The sequence below is a fragment of the Arachis hypogaea genome, chromosome 16, assembly GCF_003086295.3.
Source record: "Arachis hypogaea cultivar Tifrunner chromosome 16, arahy.Tifrunner.gnm2.J5K5, whole genome shotgun sequence".
NCBI classification, from domain to species: Eukaryota; Viridiplantae; Streptophyta; class Magnoliopsida; order Fabales; family Fabaceae; genus Arachis; species Arachis hypogaea.
The window spans coordinates 77335844-77357203 of NC_092051.1; the positions used below are offsets into that span (position 1 = coordinate 77335844).

The 21360-nt window shown below is 38.9% G+C and overlaps 1 non-coding gene across 1 annotated transcript; it reads left to right on the plus strand.

Annotated features, from left to right (window-relative positions):
- Positions 1–17458: 17458 nt before the first annotated feature.
- On the plus strand, positions 17459–17566 carry LOC112761587 (small nucleolar RNA R71). Its single transcript, XR_003181975.1, has one exon. It is a non-coding gene; the product is annotated as a small nucleolar RNA R71 (small nucleolar RNA).
- The last annotated feature ends 3794 nt before the right edge of the window (positions 17567–21360 follow it).

The following is a 21360-nucleotide window of genomic DNA, read 5'->3' on the forward strand; positions in this document are numbered from 1 at the left end:
CTAAAACTGTGTAGAATGAATGTTGTTGTTGGTTTTTGCATGTCCTCTGGCTCTAGTCTACTTTTCCGGGCCAAAAACTGGGTCAAAACAGGGCCCAAAATCACCACCAGCGATTCTGCAGATTATGCAGATTGCGCACATCACGCGATCGCGTCATTCATGCGGCCGCGTCATTCGGCGTTTTGCTTTTCCACGCGGGCGCGTCATCCACGCCTCCGCGTCACTTGTGCTATTCAAATCCGCGCGGTTGCGTGAGCCATGCGACCGCGTCACTGCGATTTCCTCTCTTTCACGCGGTCGCGTGAGCCATGCGGCCGCGTCACTTCTCGCTGGTCATCTCCTCAATTTCTTGTGTTCCTTCCATTTATGCAAGCTTCCCTTCCAATCTCCAACTCATATACATCCTGAAACACTTAACACACAGATCACTGCATCGAATGGAATAAAGGAGAATTAAAATGCATAATTAAAAGTCTTTTAGGAAGCACGTTTTTAATCATGTGATAATTTTAGGAAGGAAATATAAATACATGCTAATCACATGATTAAGTGGGTAAAGATCATGATAAAACCACACAATTAAACACATTATAAACCATAAAATAGTGGTTTATCAACCTCCCCACACTTAAACATTAGCATGTCCTCATGCTTAGTTGAAGGAGATAGAATAAATGAGTAAAAACGTGTAAAACTCATGCAATGCAATGCAACCTATATATGTAAGTGCAACTATATGATTCTTGTCTACTTGATCAATAGTAAATAAGCTCTTCAAAACAATTACAAATCAAATTCCACTAATTCAATTCTCATACAGTAAGAACAGATAAAAATGCAAGAAGGTAGCTCATGAAAGCAGGGAACATAGAATTTTAAGCATTGAACCCTCACTGATGATGTGTGTACGCTCTAATCTCTCTAGTCTATAGGGCAATCGCTCTATCCTTCTCTAACCATGCTCTCTAATTTTTGTTCTTCTCCTAATCAATCAACAACATTTAATATACCAATGCAAATATCATGAGGTCTTTTCAAGGTTGTAATGGGGCCAAGGTAAGGGTAAGGATACATATGTGGCTAAGTAAGCTTATAAACTGAATCTTTAATTAACCCAAGCTTTAACATAACCTATTCTATACAACTTTAGAATTCATACCTAGCTACCCAGAATTTCCCTTTCACATTCCATACTCATGTATCAACTTTTTATTTTAATTTTATCATACATACATTGATCTTTGAATTCTTAACTTAACATTGGGGTAATTTTGTCCCCTTATTTATTTATTGAATATTTTTGTTTTGTTTTCTTTTTAACATAAACATAAAAATAAACACAGCTTATCAATGCACATAGATATTTAATTCTTATAGTTTCACATGAGTAGGTATCCAAATTCCCATTATATTATCATGATACATTCCCTTATTATCTTTTGTTCCCACAATTTCCCATGCTTAATTAGCACACACAATTCTATCTTAAGCTAACCAAAGATCCAGTTTGGGATATATAATTATTTTTCCGCTTAAGGCTAGTAATGTGGTAAAATATAGAACAAATGGGACTTAAAGGCTCAAAGTGGCTAACAAAGGTAATTGAAAGGGTATGCTTAATTTGGATAAGTGAGCTAAACAATCAATGGCCTCAATCATATGCAAACATATAAATATAATAAACATTGGACATAAAGGATGAAACAAAATATAGATTACAATTATAGAGAAGTAAACACACAAGAATAAAATAATTATGGTTAAATAATGTAACCATGCATAAAGGCTCAAATCTCACAGGTTGGTGTTCTTTAGCTTAAAAATTATGTTCCAAATACAACTTCAAGCAAATTTAACATAAAAGTTTTAATTAAAATTAGTGAAATTTTGTTCCAAAAAATAGAGTCTTAGAAGAAACTTATTGTCTTTTCAATCAAGTAGAACATGCATGCAACTAATCTATTACTATGCAATTTATCCTGTTCTACAAAAGAAAAACTAACTAAATATCGTAATTTATTGGTGTTTAGGGAAGAAAAATTACCTCCGGAAGTCAGGTACTGACCGACCTTCCCACACTTAAGGCTTTGCACCGTCCTCGGTGCCATCTGTCAGGAATAAAGGTGGGCTGGTAGCAGTATCTCCACAGTTGGGGCCATCATGGCTTCCTGTGCTGGTAAAGGAAGTGGAGTCCGGGGTGTCTGAGTCCTTGAATTTTTCCATAATCAGCTCCTTGAGGTATGTGAATCGGCGCTTGTTACGGCGCTCTCTCATCTTAGCTTTATGTTCCTGCTGATCCAACCTTTCGAGTATCTGATGGAGCAGTTGGTCTGTGGTAGGTGCTTGTGGTGTTGAAGAAGGAATATCTTCAACCGGTTCAGTAGGATGGCTTGTGGCGGCTGGTGGAGGTCTGATGTATTTCCCGTTAGGGACATATTGATCATCCCGTGGAAGCATGGCTTTGGTGTCCCCAGCTCTGTAGGAGACTCCGGCTGCGGAGACAAGATCTGAGACCAAGGCGGGAAAAGGTAAGTTGTCCGCAATTTGTACGTGTCCCATGGCATTCCGGATGTGTCTTGGTAGGTTCAGAGGTTGGTCTGTAAGGATGCACCATAGTAGAACGGCCATGTCCGCAGTGAAGGAGGACTCGTGAGTGCTCAAAAAGACGTAATGGGACGTGATCTGTGCCCATACGCGAGCCTCCAAGGTAAGTGCTGAAGCCGATATTCCCTTAGGGCGGGTACGATGGTATCCATAGATCCATCTGCTGCCAGGTAGTGCGATAACTCTGAGAATGGCGTCCTAGTCAAATTGGTACATCTGGCGCTTGAGTGCGACTTCTTGAAAGGCGTCCAAACCTTCTGGAATAGGGGGAAGACATAGAGCTCTTTCAATGGCCTCTTCTGTAATGGGGACTTGCTTCTAACGTACAAAGACAGACTGCAGGGTTGGCAGGTGGAAGTTGGAGTAGAACTCTACTACCCAAGAAAGATTGACCTGCCTCAGCTGTCTCTGTAGGAAACCCCATTGTCTTTGTGCAATTTGCGGCTCAACAAAGGTAGCAATATGGTTTGGGAGGAGAAGAAGGTATTCGTTGTTGTAACTCCTTTCTGCCAGGATGGGGAACATCTACTCACAGTAACGATTGGGAAATCGTGCAGTGTTCTTTGCTGGGAAGGCTCTTTCTTTATCATCAACCTTTATAATCCTCTTAGCTCTTTTTTGTTGAGGGTTTAACCGCAGTTGAAGAGGGTTCTGCAACTAATGCTCTTTTTGTTCCTCTCCTTGCTGATGATTTGGGAGGAGCTTTCTCTTTTCCTTTCTTGGTGGCCATCCTGAAAGGGGAAAAGAAGAAAGTAACGTAAATTCAAAGGGATAGAATAAGGAATAAGATGGTATGGGTGGTAATCAATGCACATTAAAGATGAATGAAGTGAACACATGGTCATGACTACATGTAAAAATTTCATCAAAGGGAATAGAGCAAGTGCATGTTTGGGTAATTAGATGCAAGATGTTTATTGGCATGCCGGCAAAGGCATGAGTAGCATAGATCAAGCATCACTCGTAACAAACCATCACGTTTGTATTGACAATTATTTTCAACGAATAAAATATGAAAGGGGTTTTGTGAAAAATAAGCATTTAATAGTAGAATAGAATAGCGTAGAAAAATGCATAATGCCATATTGGCTTTTTCACAAACACATAGCATGCATGGTAAATAGGGTATAAAAAATATTAAATTAAACATGCAAGAAACCCTTTTAAAAAGGTATATAATTGCCAAAAAATTTTACAACAATCCACAAGCATATAATGAGAAACAATGACTCAAATAAATTTCTAACACCAAGTAAAAAGGAAAAAGAAAGAAAAAGAAAATATGAATAATGAAAGTAAAAAGAAAAGAAAAGAAGATAAAATATAAAAATAAGAAGAAAAATAGAAAAGTAGGGAGAGAAGAAGAAAAAGAAAAACCTTGTTAATGGAGGTGAGAGAGAGAGTGAGAGTGTAGAAAGTGAGAAATAAAGAAGAAGGAGGAAGGGAGAAATAAGGAGGGAAAAGAGAAAATAGGATTTGGGGAAAAGAAAGATAAGATAACTGGCAAATCAGGGAAGCTGTGCGGCGCAAGCGACGCGGCCGCGTGGGGCATGCGGTCGCGCGAATTGCGCTTATAATAATTGATGCGGTCGCGTCAGTCACGCGGTTGTGTGACCCGTTTTATGCCATTGGCGCAAGGGCAACCTCGTACTCGCACAACTCTCTGTTCAAAATCATTAATTGCCAAATATTGGGTGACGCGATCGCGTGGGGCATGCGATCGCGTGAGTGGCCATTAGAAGGATATGACGCGGTCACGTCGGTCACACGGCCGCGTGGGAAGGATTGTGCGTTCAGCACCAATCCAGCACAACTCTAGGACAATTTTCGGTCGTGCACCCTTTTCACGTCGAATTTTGGGTCACGCGATCGCGTGGGTCACGCGGTCACGTGGGAGGCCAATGTTCCCATGTGACGCGGACGCGTCGGCGACGCGGTCGCGTGAGGCGATTTGTGCCACTGGCATGCCTCCAGCCACGCTCTTGTGGGACTCTCTGTTCGTTTAATATTTCCTCCCATCTCCTGCGACGCGAACGCGTCAATGAGGCGGTCGCGTCGCGTGAAATTTTTTTTTTAAATAAAAGCATGGAAATGCAGATGCACGAAATGCACTAATAAGGAGAAGAGTTATTGAATAGGAAAACTAAAAATAAAGAAAAGAAAAATGATACCATGGTGAGTTGTCTCCCACCTAGCACTTTGCTTTAACATCCGTAAGTTGGACGCTCCACTAGCTCAGTCTACGGCTATGTGGGGATCTTCCAAGAGGAAGATCTCGAGCTCCTTGTTCTTTTGCATCCTCTCTCCATGGTACAGCTTTAAACGATGTCCATTAACTTTGATAAGTTCAGAGCTTGAAGGATGGCTTAGGTGATGAACTCCGTATGGTTCGGCCTTCTCTACTCTGTATGGACCTTCCCGTCTTGATCTCAACTTGCCTGGCATGAGCCTCAGTCAAGATTTGTAAAGGAGGACTAAGTCCCCAGGTTGGAACTCTTTTCTCTTGATGTGCTGATCATGTACAACCTTCATCTTCTCCTTGTATAGTCTGGAGTTCTCATAAGCTTCTCGGCGAAGGCTTTCCAGTTCTTGCAGTTGCAACTTCCTTTCAGCTCCGGCTTTCTCAATTCCCATGTTGCACTCCTTTACTGCCCAAAAGGCTTTGTGCTCTATTTCAACAGGGAGATGACAAGCTTTTCCATAAACTAAGTGGAAAGGGCTCAACCCAATGGGTGTTTTGTATGCTGTTCTGTATGCCCAGAGTGCATCTTGTAGCCTGGTGCTCCAGTCTTGTCTATGAGGTTTGACTATCTTCTGCAAGATACGCTTTATCTCTCTGTTTGACACCTCGGCTTGCCCATTAGTCTGAGGATGGTAGGCTGTTGCAACCTTATGAACTATCCCATGCTTCTTCATTAATCCTGTTAGTCTTCTGTTACAAAAATGGGTGCCTTGATCGCTCACGATTGCTCGTGGTGATCCAAAGCGACAAATAATGTGGTTTCTCACAAAGGAAACAATAGTATTAGCATCATCAGTGCGGGTAGGAATTGCTTCCACCCATTTGGAAACGTAATCCACAGCTAGCAATATATAAAAATAACCATTAGAATTTGGAAATGGACCCATGAAGTCAATGCCCCAAACATAAAAAATTTCACAGAAAAGCATAATTTGTTGAGGCATCTCATCCTTCTTGGATATATTACCAAATTTTTGGCATGGGAAACAAGATCTACAAAATTCAGCAGCGTCTCTAAAAAAAGTAGGCCACTAGAATCCACAGTCTAAGATTTTTCTTGCTGTTCTTTGAGGGCCAAAATGTCCTCCACTCTCAGATGAGTGACAGGCCTCTAAGATGGACTGGAATTCTGATTGAGGCACACATCGTCTAATTACCTGGTCAGCGCCACATCTCCATAAATATGGGTCATCCCATATATAATATTTAGACTCGCTTTTCAGCTTGTCTCTTTGATGCTTAGAAAAGTTTGGAGGAAAGGTTCGGTGATAAACCACTATTTTATGGTTTATCTTGTGCTCAATTGAGTGGATTTTATCAACTCTTTACCCACTTATTCATAATATTTGCATGGTTTTATATTTCCTTCCTAATTTTATTCTATAATTGGAAACTTGCTTCCTGAGCCTTTTAATTACCAAAAATTAATTTCCCCTTATCACCATTAGATGCCTTGATATGTGTGTTAAGCGATTTCAGAGATTACAGGGCAGGAATGGCTTGGAGGATAGAAAGGAAGCATGCAAAAGTCGAAGGAATACAAGAAGTTGAAGAAGTTGCTAAGCTGTCCAGCCTGACCTCTCTGCACTCAAATGGCTATAACTTGAGCTACAGAGATCCAAACGACGTGGTTCTAGTTGCGTTGGAAAGCTAACGTCTGGGGCTTCGATTTGATATATAATTTCCCATAGTTTCCTTGACGATAGGTGACGCAAATGCATGCTCCATGTGGACGCATCGCAGTGACGAAAAACCAGCGTGGCAGATTTCTTCTCTAGTGATTTTTGGGCTGTTTTCGACCTAGTTTTTGGCCCAGAAAACTCAGATTAGAGGCTATAAAGTGGGAGAATGCATCCATTCATAATTAAGCTTTTCATATTCACAATTATTAGGAGTAGATGTAGTTTTTAGAGAGAGAGATTCTCCCCTTTCTCTTAGGATTAGGATTTATGATTTCTCTTAGTTTTAGGAGTGACTCTCAATCCCAGGTTCAATGTTCTTTTTATTTATTTTCCTAATTTAATTTATGAACTCTTCCATGTTACATTTGATATCCTTATTAGTGCTAATTAAGGTATTTCAGAATTATGATTGCTTTCTTTTATTTATTATATAAATAATTTGAATTTTTCCCTTTTGGCTCTGGTTGAGTCATTGGAGACTCTTGAGTTATCAAACTCATTGTTGACTGAAAATTGGAATTCTTCAAGAATTAATTCGAGTTCCAATAACTCTAGCCTTTCCCAAGGAAAGACTAGGACCTGAGGAATAAAAATTAATTCATCCACTTAACTTACCTTCATAGTTAGAGGTTAACAAAGTGGGAGAAAAATCCAATTCTCATCACAATTGATAAGGATAACCAGGATAGGACTTCCAGTTCTTCATACCTTGCCAAGAGATTTTATTATTGTTAATTTATTTTACTTGTTATTTAAATATACCTGTGCCCATTGCCCAAACTCCAATACCCCAATTTACAAACTCATAACCAATAATAATAACATACCTCCCTGCAATTCCTTGAGAAGACGACCCGAGGTTTGAATACTTCGGTTATCAATTTATTTAGGGGCTTGTTACTTGTGACAACCAAAACGTTTGTATGAAAGGACTTTTGAAGGTTTAGAAACTATACTTGCAACGAGGATTTATCTGCAAATTTCTAGACCACGCAAAAGTCATCTCATCAAAATGGCGCCGTTGCCGGGGAATTGCAAACGTGTGCCTTATTATTGGTTATTGTAAATATTTACTTTTTACTTGTTTATTTGTTTTTATTTTTGCTTCTTCGTAATTAAGAGGTTATTGGTTTTTATTTAGTTATTAAAAAAATTTTTCAAAAATTTTTTCTTGGTGTTCATCTTGATCTTCAAGTTGTTCTTCGTGTTCATCTTGATCCTCAAGTTGTTCTTAATTGTTTTCTTCGTTTTGATCTAAAAATTTTAAATTTGGTGTCATTTTATTGTTTTTCTCTTTCCTCATTTAATTAAAAAATATCTTTTCTCTTTATTTTAATTAAATTTTCGAAATTTCCATAAAAAAATATTCAGATTTTAATTTTAAAATTTTTATCTTATCTTATCTTAGTTTTAAATTTCAAAATTCAAATCTTTTTCAAAAATCATATCTTTTTCAAAATCTTATCTTATCTTATTTCAAAAATCAAATTTCAAATTTCAAATTTTAAAACTCAAAATTTAATTTTCAAAATTTAAATTTCAATAACCTTTTAATTTAAATTTATTTTTATTTTCATTTTTAATTTTTATTTGCTATTATGAATTCTCACCCCCATCGCTTTGAGTTTGGTTCCATTGTTGTTGCAAGGAATAAAAATTATAACAGGAACATGCATCAAGGTCAAAACAATCAGAGATGGAAGGAGCCACGAGGATCTGATCAACCCTTCCGGCAACAACACCTTCCACAGTACCACAGACAAAGACCATTCCACGATGCATACCAAGATAATAGTTATGGTGGACACTTCCGTGACAACCAACATCCACCAAATTACTATAGTCAAGAGCCATTCCAGGGGGCATACCAAGATGATAGATATGATGGATCCCCATCATATGCCTATGAACCTCCTCAATACAACTTTGAACCACCACACTCACAAGCCAACTACCACCATTCACCTTCATATGATCCTAACCCACATCCACCATATCAACCACCTTATGAGCCAAATGAACCATACACAGAACTACCACCTTTCCAACACAACTACTCTCATGAACCACCACCTCAATATTCACCATCTCCATGTCATTATCAAGATGAACAACCTTCCTATTATGAACCCTCTCTCCCAACCAATGAATCCTCATATTCACCCCAACCTCCACTGGATGACAGACTTTGTGTTATTCTTCAAAGGCAAGAAAGGATGAATAAGAGTGTGCTAAATTTCGCGGCCGCCTTAGGTGAGTTCGTAAATATAATAGCTTCCCAATATCTGAGCACTCAAAGAACTCCCATGGCTACATGTAGAGAATCAAAAGAAGAGCAAAGCATGAAGGAGACACTAGACACTTCAGTGGACAATGAGGAACATGGCTTTGTATTAGAACAAGTGGAGGAAGCCATAATAGTTGCAGAGGAAGAAGTGGTTGAAGACTTAGGAAATGCAAAACCTCCATGGGAAAGTCCAGTTATAGAACCTCCTTCCAAGGCGATTGAAATTGATGCTGAGGAGGGTGTACAACCTCCAAGGCATATCATAGTTGAAGACTTGGAAGAAGTTGATAAAGAGATGAAGATTCAAGAAAAAGAGGCACAACCTCCCATGCCCTTGGTGAGCAATGAAAAAGAGATTGACTTGGAAGAAAGCCACCAAGAGGAAGAGCTTGAAATTGAAGAAGCTTGTAAAGAGGTAGAAGTTTTCAGAGAAGAGCACAAGGGAGTGGAACTTGCGAATTCGTTAACAATACCTCCCCCTAAGTTGCCATCATCCTTCACAACATTCAAGTGGGTAAAATTCATATCCCTTAGCTTTCTAATTCCACTTGAATATGGGCTACTGGAGACAGATGGTCAATTTAGAGCTCTTTGTGGCATAAAGAGTAAGAGGAAGATGGTCAGTGGTAAGAATTGTTCTGCAAGGTTCATTATGGTTGGAAGCTTTATGTTTAAACGCAAAGGTTTGTGTAGAGCTAAGTTGAATGAGTCTAGGAAGCTGTTTGGTAGCTGCAGTGAGAATTCAAATTACTTGTCACCTGGCTGGAAAAATACAAATCCCAACAAAAATAGGTGTAAAAGCAAGGTTTGGGATCTTGGAATCTGCTCTGACATTTGTCACCCCGGGAGCCTAAGAATCTGTTTGAAGCTTCTTAAGGGCTTTACATGCCTAGTTTGGGACCCCGGAGGTTACTGGAATCACAAACATTGGTGGAGATTACTGGATGAATACAAGCATAAGCCACTATAACAGGGAGCTCACTAAATGTCCAACTTAAGGACTCTAACTAAAAGTGCTAGGTGGGAGACAACCCACCATGGTATGATCGTTCTTTTTTTTCATTTTTATTTAGTTTTGTTTGTTTTCGAGTTTTATTTTATTTTATTATATTGAACCTGGATTTTTTGCATCACATTCATATTAACACTGCATTCTGCATTTTTTTCAGATTAAAAAGAAAAAAAAAAGCACGCACACGACGCGGCAGCGTCGCTGACGCGTCCGCGTTGAGTGGGAATACTGGCCTCCCACGCGACCGCGTCACTCACGCGGCCGCGTGACCTGGACTTCGACGTAAAAATGGGTGCACGACCGAAAGTTGTGCCAGAGTGGTGCTGGACGCATAATCCTTTCCACACGGCCACGTGACCGACGCGATCGCGTCACATCCTAATCATTGACCCCTCACGCGATCGCATGCCCTACGCGATCGCGTCACCCAATATTTGGCCATTAATGATTTTGAACAGAGAGTTGTGCGAGTGCGAGACTGCCCTCGCGCTAGTGGCATAAAACGGGTCACGCGACTGCATGACCGACGCGACCGCGTCAATCAGTATAAGCACAAGTCGCGCGACCGCGTGCCCCACGTGACCGCGTCGATTGCGCCGCACAGCTTTCCTGATTTGCCACTTATCTTATCTTTTCTTCCCCAATCCTAATTTCTCCTCCCTCCTTTCTTACTTACTTCTTCTTTCTTTCTTTCTCTTCTCATTCTTCTTATCTTTCATTTCATTTTATTTTCTTTAATTTATTTGCATACTTTCATTCATTGCATATTTTTATTTTTCTTTTCTAAATTTATTATTTTACCATTGGTGTTCAAATGTTCTTATTCAACTGTTATATCTTTCCTGGTATTATTTTGGTGCTTCATGACTTGTTCTATTTTAATTGGGTAATATTATTTAAATCAATGCTAATTTTTATATTACTGATATTCCTTTTGCATTGACATGAACTTACATTGTCTTTCATTACCCACTCTCTTCCCCGTTGTTGCAAATTTTGCACCACTGGTATGCCATGGCTTCTATTGTTTTCTCATGTACATGTTGAAGCTTCCATGTAAATGAGACCCTTATCATTTGGCATTAACCCACCCATACTTCATTTATTTTCTTATCTCTATTAATGGGTTACCTTTCTTCCCTTTTTCTTTTAGAATGGCCACCCGGAAGGGAAGCGAAAGACGTTTACATGGGGAGACAGGCAAGTCAATCTGCACAATCTATAGAGAAAGACATCAGTTGGAGCAGCCCATCCACTTGTACATCTTAGCATGCACCGAGGACGGTGCAATCTTTAAGTGTGGGGAGGTCGATACCGATCTCCATGGGTCAGCCATATTCTTCTTTTCAACACCAATAGTTTATTTTCCTTGTTAGTTGTTGCATATGCATGTTTGATTGCATATTTGTTTGTTTGATTTTATGCATATTTTACCACTTGGTTGAAGTAATATTTTCTTTTTTAAGAAACTTTTTAGAGCATTTCACTAATTTGAATAAAATTTAATATTACACTTGTTTGAAGAAATATTATACTGGAACATGGTTTAGAGCTCGAACACACAAAACCTGTGAGATTTTTGAGCCTATTTGAATTGGTTGCATTTTACCAACCAATATTTTATTTTTGGTGTGTGTTTTTCTCTCTAAAAATTGTGATCTTTGTTTTGCTTAATTCTATATTTCCATAGTTTGATGTATGCATACACTTACATGATTGAGGCCTTTGTTTCACTAAGCTTACATACCCATATGGCCTTACCCTTTCATTATTCTTTGCAAACCAATGTTGAGCCTATTATACCCCTTTGTTCTTTACTTTAGCACATCATTAACTCTAAACGGAAAACAATAATGTCCTTAATTTGAATCCTTGGTTAGCTTAGACTAGTGAGAGTGCTCATGAATTAAGTATGGGGAAAGTTGAATACATTTGGTTTGAGAATTGAGTATGTTAGAATTTTCTGAAAATGTGAAAAAAATTAAAAAAAAAAATTGTTTAGGACATGATTCATGCATCCAATAAATTAATCATATGCATTGAGAAAAATAAAAGAAAAAAAATATATAAAAAAATGAGAAAAAGAAAAAAAAGAACAATTAAGCAAAAAGGGGACAAAATGCCCCAAAGTAAGTGATGGAAGCAATGCATATGTACTGTACTTGAAATTAGAATGCATGAATATGTGAAAAACATGGTTAATGGACAATTAGGTTTTTGTACTTTGATTACATGGATTGTCTTAAGTTAGGTGGAAAGTTTAAGTTAATTAAGGATTCAGATTTTAGTCCACTTGGCCAAATACAATCCTACCTTGACCCTAACCCCATTACAACCCTTAAAAGACCTCTTGATATGTGTATTTGTGCATTAAATTTTTGTTGATTGTTAGATGAAGAGCAAGCCTTAGAAAGCAAGGTTAGTAGAGAATTGAGAGAATCGAAGCTTAAACACTTGAGTGATTAGAGTGTATACACTACCAGTGAGGGTTCGATGCTCAATTCCTTGTTCCCTGCTTTCATGAGCTATTTTCTTCTTGCAAGTCTATTTGTACTTCATTTTCATGATTTGAATTAGTGAAATCCAGTTCATACTTCTTCTTGAAGGATTTGTTTACTTTTAACCAAGTAGGTAAAAGCATTTAGCATTTAGTTGCATTCATAGGTTGCATTTCATACATTCTACCATCTTTATAGCTTCACTTGAGCTTAGCATGAGGACATGCTATTGTTTAAGTGTGAGGAGGTTGATAAACCACTATTTTATGGTTTATCTTGTGCTCAATTGAGTGGATTTTATCAACTCTTTACCCACTTATTCATAATATTTGCATGGTTTTATATTTCCTTCCTAATTTTATTCTATAATTGGAAACTTGCTTCCCGAGCCTTTTAATTACCAAAAATTAATTTCCACTTATCACCATTAGATGCCTTGGATGATAGAAAGGAAGCATGCAAAAGTGAAAGCAATACAAGAAGTTGAAGAAGTTGCTAAGCTGTCCAACCTGACCTCTCTGCACTTAAACGGCTATAACTTGAGCTATAGAGGTCCAAACAATGCGGTTCCAGTTGCGTTGGAAAGCTAACGTCCGAGACTTCGATTTGATATATAATATGCTATAGTTTCTCTGACGATAGGCGATGCGAATGCATGCTTGATGCGGATGCATCGCAGTGACGAAAAACTAGTGTGGCAGATTTTTTCTCCAGCAATTTCTGGGCTGTTTTCGACCCAGTTTTCGGCCCAGAAAACTCATATTAGAGGCTATAAAGTGGGGAAATACATCCATTCATAATTAAGCTTTTCATATTCACAATTATTAGGAGTAGATGTAGTTTTTAGAGAGAGAGGTTTTCTCCTCTCTCTTAGGATTAGGATTTAGGATTTCTCTTAGTTTTAGGAGTGACTCTCAATCCCAAGTTCAATGTTCTTTTTATTTATTTTCCTAATTTAATTTATGAACTCTTCCATGTTACATTTGATATCCTTATTAGTGCTAATTGAGGTATTTCAGAATTATGATTGCTTTCTTTTATTTATTATATAAATAATTTGAATTTTTCTTTTTTGGCTCTGGTTGAGTCATTGGAGACACTTGAGTTATCAAACTCATTGTTGATTGAAAATTGAAATTCTTCAAGAATTAATTCGAGTTCTAATAACTCTAGCCTTTCCCAAGGAAAGACTAGGACCTGAGGAATAAAAATTAATTCATCCACTTAACTTACCTTCATAGTTAGAGGTTAACAAAGTGGGAGAAAAATCCAATTCTCATCACAATTGATAAAGATAACCAGGATAGGACTTCCAGTTCTTCATACCTTGCCAAGAGATTTTATTATTGTTAATTTATTTTACTTGTTATTTAAATATACCTGTGCCCATTGCCCAAACTCCAACATGCCAATTTACAAACTCATAACCAATAATAAGAACATACCTCCCTGCAATTCTTTGAGAAGACGACCCGAGCTTTGAATACTTCGGTTATCAATTTATTTATGGGTTTGTTACTTGTGACAACCAAAATATTTGTATGAAAGGACTTTTGAAGGTTTAGAAACTATACTTGCAACGAGGATTTATCCGCAAATTTCTAGACCACGCAAAAGTCATCTTATCATTCGGCTAACTAGATAATTAGCTACAGGTGTATACCAAGGGACTACCTCAGATACTGCTTACAGGTTATCGAATGGGAAATTATCAGCTATAGGTGCAGGGTCATCTGTAATGTGCTCAAGGCGACTCACGTGGTCTGCCACTAAATTCTGGTTACCACTCCTATCCTTAATTTCTAAATCAAATTCATGTAATAGCAGTATCCAACGTATGAGCCTTAGTTTGGATTCCTTTTTAGCTAATAGATACTTTAGAGCTGCGTGGTCTGAGTACACTACTACCTTCACACTAAGTAAATAGGCTCTGAATTTATCCAAAGCAAAAAGAATAGCAAGAAGCTCTTTCTCAGTAGTAGTGTAATTGGACTGAGTGGCATCTAAAGTTTTAGACGCATAAGCAATAACAAAGGGGTTCTTACCTTCACGCTGAGCCAGTGCTGCTCCTACTGCATGGTTGGAGGCGTCGCACATTATTTCAAATGGCTGGCTCCAGTCTGGTCCTCTCACAATTGGAGCTTGAGTCAGGGCGGTCTTTAGCTTATCAAATGCTTGTTTGCAATACTCACTGAACTCGAACTCAATATCCTTCTGCAGTAGTCTGGATAAGGGAAGTGCTACCTTACTGAAGTCCTTAATGAATCTCCTGTAAAAACCTACATGGCCAAGGAACGAACGGACTTCCCTCATAGAGGAGGGGTAAGGTAAACTAGAAATAACATCCACCTTTGCTGGATCTACAGAAATGCCAGTATTAGACACAACATATCCTAGTACAATACGTTGTTTTACCATAAAGTGACATTTTTCAAAATTTAATACAAGGTTTGTACTGACACATCTATCTAACACTCTAGATAATCCATCTAAGAGAAGGCTAAAGGAATCACCGTATACACTAAAATCATCCATAAAAACTTCCATACAGCCCTCGATAAGATCAGAGAAAAGACTCATCATGCACCGTTGGAAGGTAGCTGGTGCATTGCACAAGCCAAAGGGCATTCTCTTGTAAACATAAGTCCCAAAAGGACATGTAAAAATGGTCTTTTCCTGATCCTCAGGAGCTATATGAATCTAGAAATAACATGTGTAACCATTTAAAAAACAATAATGTGATTTACCTGACAGGCGATCCAGCATTTGATCAATCAATGGTAGAGGATAGTGATCCTTACGAGTGGCCTGGTTGAGGCGTCTGTAGTCAATGCAGACCCTCTAGGCGTTCTAAACTCTGGTTGCAATGAGATCTCCATGCTCATTCTTCACTGTAGTGATGCTAGACTTCTTGGGCACCACTTGTACTGGGCTTACCCATTCACTGTCTGAAATGGGGTAGATGATGTCTGCCTCCAGTAGTCTGAAATGGGGTTCAGTCTTCTCTGGGGTTGACGGACAGGTCTTGTTCCCTCTTCTAAAAATATCCTATGCTCACAGACTTGAGGGTTGATGCCTACTATGTCTGTCAAACTCTAACCAATTGCCTTCTTGTGCTTCCTCAGCACACTAAGTAACTGCTCTTCCTGTTGAGAAGTGAGTTTCGTTGCAATGATAACTGGAAACTTCTGCTCATCTTTAAGGTAAGCATATTTGAGGTGTGGAGGAAGTGGTTTTAATCCTCACTTCTGATCATGGTCAGACTCTGGGTTGTCTGGAGCTGGCAACAATGGTAAAGCACTGTCATTGTCCTCTGAGAATGTCCCCACACTTGGACCTTGTCCTATGTACTTCTCTTCAAATTCCTCCTGGTGAACTTCAGCCACGGTTTCATCTATAATGTCACACTGGAGGATAGAATAATCCTCCGGAGGATGCTTCATAACTCCATTCAGATTGAAGATTACTACTCGGCCATCTATTTCAAAAGAGTATGTTCCTGAAAAAGCATCTAATTTGAACTTCGAGGTCTTTAGGAATGGTCTTCCGAGTAGGATTGATGATGGCCTCTCTGAGTCATTTTGGGGCATCTCCAGAATATAAAAATCAATGGGAAACGTGAGCCCCTTAATGCCCACTAATACATCTTCAGCAACTCCGGCCACTGTAATAATGCTTTTATCTGCTAACACAAAACGAGCTGCCAACCTTTTTAAGGGAGGGAGCCTCAAAATATCATATATAGACAAAGGCATTATACTCACACATGCTCTTAAATCACACATGCAGTCAGAAAATACTACACCAGCAATAGTACAATTAACCATACATGGACCTGGGTCACTACACTTTTCAGGTAAACCTCCCATTAAAGAAGATATGGAACTACCTAAAGGAATAGTTTCTAATTCATTAATTTTAGAAACTTTGCATATTTAGGTACCTGTTGAATAACATCAAAAAGAGGAACAGTTACCTCAACCTTTTTGAATATCTCTACCATTTTGGGATCAGGTTCCAGCTGCTTCCTGGGCTTCCTTGCAAGTTGTGGAAAGAGAATGGGAGTGGTGTCTTCTGCAGTATCTGCGCCCTGTGGTGCTTCCTCCTGTGGCTGAATTTCTTCTTTTTGTCCTCTTCCTCTTCAACATCTTCTATTTCCACTACCTCTTCAGCTGAGGCATTTTCTGGTGGGCTTGGCTCCTCCTGATTCCTCTCCTGCAGTGTGGTTCCGGACCATAGGGTGATGGCATTAATGCCACCCTTTGGATTGGGTAATGGTTGAGAGGGGTTTCCACTAGAGCTCAAGGGTTGGTTATTGGAGTTATTCATTGATCCAATCTGTGAGACAAGAGCTTGCAAAGTAGAGTTCAGACCATTTAGTGTAGCATAAAGGTTATTTTCCATGGTCTGTTGTCTCCGATCAATAGATTGTAGTAAGTCATCATTAAAAGATGAAGAAGGATAAGTAATTTGAGAGGTCTACTGTTGGGTATTCTGTGGTCCTTGGGATTGCCTCAGGTGAGGTGCTCTGTAGGGCTGGTTCTGGTTCTGCTGCCTGTTGTTATTATTATTCCAACTCTAATTTCCCTGATTGTCTCTGCCTCCTCTGTTGTTGTTGTCCCTCCAATTCTGGTTAGAATTGTCCTGCCATCCATGGCTGTAATTGCCACCTTGATTGTACCCTTGGTTGGGGCGGTCATAGAAGTTATGAGTGGCTGCCACGGTGTTGTCTTCCTGCTAGAGCTGTGGACATTCATCAGTATAATGGCTATAATCAGCACAGACTCCACAAACTCTCTGTGGGACTAACTGTTGGCTTTGCTGTGGTGGAGAAGGTTGAGCTTGCTAAACTTGTTGTTGATTCAATTGCATCTGCTTCAGCAAGTTGGTCATTTCACAGATACTCTGAGTTAGAGCAGCAGTCTCTCTGCTAGAGGATACTTCTGCAACGGCTTTTGAACGGCCTTGTTTCTGCCTGTGATTCCGAGTGGATTCAGCTAATTCGCTGATCAATTGCCATGCCTGATCAGTGGTCTTGTACTTTTTCATAGACCCATTGCTAGCACTTTCCAATGTGGTCTTATCTTGGGGCCTCATGTCTTGTGTGACGTAACCGAGTAACACTATCTTGTCAATCATATGGTGGGGGCATACTTCCAGAAGATTATTGAAGCACTCCCAGTATTCATAGAGAGTCTCAGATTCGTCCTGAACAATCATGGAAATATCTTTCCTCAGTTTATCAGTAACTTCAGCTGGAAAGAATTTTTCCAAGAATTCTCTTCTAAGTGTATTCCAGTCGGATACAGTTGCTGCGGGTTGAGTGTAGTACCACTCTTTTGCCTTTTCATCAAGAGAAAACAGGAAAGCTTTCAGCAAAATTGAAGTTTCATCTGCACCATCATGCCTGACAGTAGAACAGGCTGCTTGAAAATCTCTCAGGTGCTTGATAGGCTCTTGAGCAGGTAAGCCATGAAACTTGGGCATCAAATTGAGCAGTGCAGTCTTTATCTCAAAGTCTGTAGCCACCACCGGGTGATGCGCTTAAAACGGTTGCATTGTAAAATCAGGGGCTCCAGCCTCCTGGAGAGTAACTCTCCTAGGTGATGCCATGTCACCTACACGTAAATCAACCGAATCAGTAGAACGGGGGCTGGTTTCTTCCTCAAATGACGTTTCAGATCTGCCCTCTGAGAGGACTAACTGACGCCGAGCTTGCCTTATTCGTGAAATAGTTCTTTCAATCTCAGGATCGAATACTGGCAAGCTTGGATCAGGAAGTGAACGCGTCATCTAGCGAAAGAAACAAGCAGCTCATAGTAGCAAGATAAAATAAAATGCAAATAAATAAATTCCAATTAATAACTTTAGCACTCTATTGCAACTCCCTGGTAGCGGCGCCAAAAATTGACGTGGCGAAAATTGGCGAATTAAGAATTGTTATAAGATGTGCGTTACAAGTATAGTTCTTAACAAACCAGAAATCCACTTATCAATTTAGAAGGGTTGTCACAAAAATTAAAATTAAAATACTGGGAGTATGAATCCCTGGTCGTCTCCTAACGAGTTGCAGAAAGGTGTGCTATTTTATTAATTAGAGGTTTTCAAAAAGAGTTTGAGTTGAATAAACAGGAAATTGAATTGGAGAAATTAAGTAATTTAAATAAAAGCCTTGACTGGGAGTAGATTAGTTGGAAGCCCTATTCTTGTTGCAGTACTCTCAAGATTAATTGATAATTGAAGGTTGTTCTATTTAGTTATCCCTTACTAGGTAAGGGAAAGTCAAACAATTCGGAATGCTGTTTCTATTCACAAGTCCCAATCCGCTTACTTGGAAGGACTGGCGTTAGTGACTAGAGAGCAATCCAACAATAAACCCAATTACAATTTCTCCTTTGAGCATTCCAACTCAAGGGTTCCTTTCAATCAACTCCCCATCAAGTTAGGGAACTACTCGCTCATTGTGAATGTGGAATTCATAACATAGAAAAGAGAATTAAAGAAAGACATGATAAATAAAAATCAAAGGAATCAATTAAAAATAAAAGTAACTCTTGTATTAATAAATTCTAAAATAATCCAATAGTCAAATTGAGTAAATTAAAGGACATGGAAGAGTAAAGCCAAGTAAAGAAAACGAACTAGAATGACGAAGTCTTGATGAGGTAATAACTCTTCTCAATATCCCAATGCAAAGAGCAAAATAAAATACTAAGGACTATGAATGTGTAGAGAGAAAAACCTAGAGGAGGAGTAAAAACTAGATCTAAAACTAAAACTGTGTAGAATGAATGTTGTTGTTGGTTTCTGCATGTCCTCTGGCTCTAGTCTGCTTTTCCGAGCCAAAAACTGGGTCAAAACAGGGCCCAAAATCGCCCCCAGCGATTCTGCAGATTATGCAGATCGTGCACATCATGCGATCGCGTCATTCATGCGGCCGCGTCATTCATGCGGCCGCGTCATTCGGCGTTTTGCTTTTCCACGCGGGTGCGTCGTCCACGCCTCCGCGTCACTTGTGCTATTCCAATCCGCGCGGTTGCGTGAGCCATGCGGCCGCGTCATTGCGATTTCCTCTCTTTTGCGCGGTTGCGTGAGCCATGCAACCGCGTCACTTCTCGCTGGTCATCTCCTCAATTTCTTGTGTTCCTTCCATTTTTGCAAGCTTCCTTTCCAGTCTCCAACTCATTCATGCCCTATACAGCCTGAAACACTTAATACACAGATCACGGCATCGAATGGAATAAAGGAGAATTAAAATGCGTAATTAAAAGTCTCTTAGGAAGCAAGTTTTTAATCATGTGATAATTTTAGGAAGGAAATATAAATGCATGCTAATCACATGAATAAGTGGGTAAAGATCATGATAAAACCACACAATTAAACACATTATAAACCATAAAATAGTGGTTTATCAACCATCCGTTTCAAGCAAGACATATTCGAGTGGGATAATAAATCTAATAGAAATGAATTTCACAAACTCAAATGTAGAAGTAGATGGCAACCTAGGCAAATAAGCTTCCAAGGATCTTGACAAAGTGTATCCCATCCTCCTTTTTTCTAAGGACCTCCACCTCCTCACAAGATCTCTCAATCTCAATCCTTTATTCAATAATTTTATCTAAACCCCTTTCCTCACTCAAATCATAAATGGAAGGATGAGAGAAATTTACCTCCACATTACTTTCTATCTCATCGGGAGAAGGTTCTTTAAGTTCAAAGGATTCTTCGCCACTAGGATTTGATGCTTGATCTTCAATTCCAAGGGAACTCAATTCTTGCTCTATCCCATCCAATTCTTCATATGGAATATGCTTTGGAGGATGTGCACTTTCCTCCTCAACATCAAATTCAATTTTCTTGGAGGGATCTCTGATGATTGGGATTTTTGACGGTTTAGAATTCACAATAAATTCTCGTTGCAATATAGTTTCTAAACCAACATTAATCCTTTCATACAAAAATTTGTTTGTCATAAGTAACAAACCCCTAAAATCTATAAATCGAAGTATTGAACCTCGGTTCGTTCTCCCTAGGAATTGCAATAAAGTGTTCTTGTTATTGGTTATGAGTTATATTTTGGGGTTTTTTATGAGAAACACGAAAAGTAAATGGCAAGGAAATTCAAATAACAAAAGGCCTTGGCAAGGGTTGGTGGTCAAGGATCTCTATCCTAATCACTAACCACAACATGAGAATTGGCAGGGATCAACCCCATTAAGTCACCCTGTAACTAGTAAAGGAAAGTCAAATGAGCTATGTCAATCCAAGTCCTTCACCAAATCAATTAGTGAGATCTAGAGTTAATGGCTCCCAATCATCAATTACTTGGACATTAGTAACTCAAGAGTTCCTAAGTTACCTTCCCAAGCCAATAGGAGCAAAATCTATACTAAAGCTAAAAGAGGCATTTCATCAAATACATAGAAGGCAATGAAAGTAAACAACATGAATTGCAAGAATTAAAGAGAGATCTAACTAGAATAGAAAAAGATCAACAATAGAAAAGGAAAACAATTATGAAACAACAAAGAACTTACCAATTACATTGAAGAAGAAATGTAGATCTATAAAAGAAAGTTCATAAGCTACAACTAACAATGCAAAGGAATTACAAGAGAAGTAGAATGCTACAATTACAAGAGAACAATTAAGGATGAATGAGGAAAATTAAGAGAGAAGAAGAAGAAGTAGATCTAGATCTAAACCTAATCCTAATTCTAATCCTAGAGAGAAGTGAGAGATTCTCTCTCTAAAACTAACTTTCCCTCCAAAAATTAAACTAAACTAAACTAATGTGTGAAAGTATGTTATATCCCCTTCAATCCTTGGGTTAAATAGCATCAGAAATGAGTTGGATTGGGCCCACAAGGCTTCTAAAATCGCTGGTCACGAGTTGCATTAAGTGAATTGTGTGCACCCATCAGTGCGCCCCTATCCGCGATGCAACTATGACAAATCTTATATCATTTCAAAGCCCCAGATGTTAGCTTTCCAACACAACTAAAACTACATCATTTGGACCTCTGTAGCTC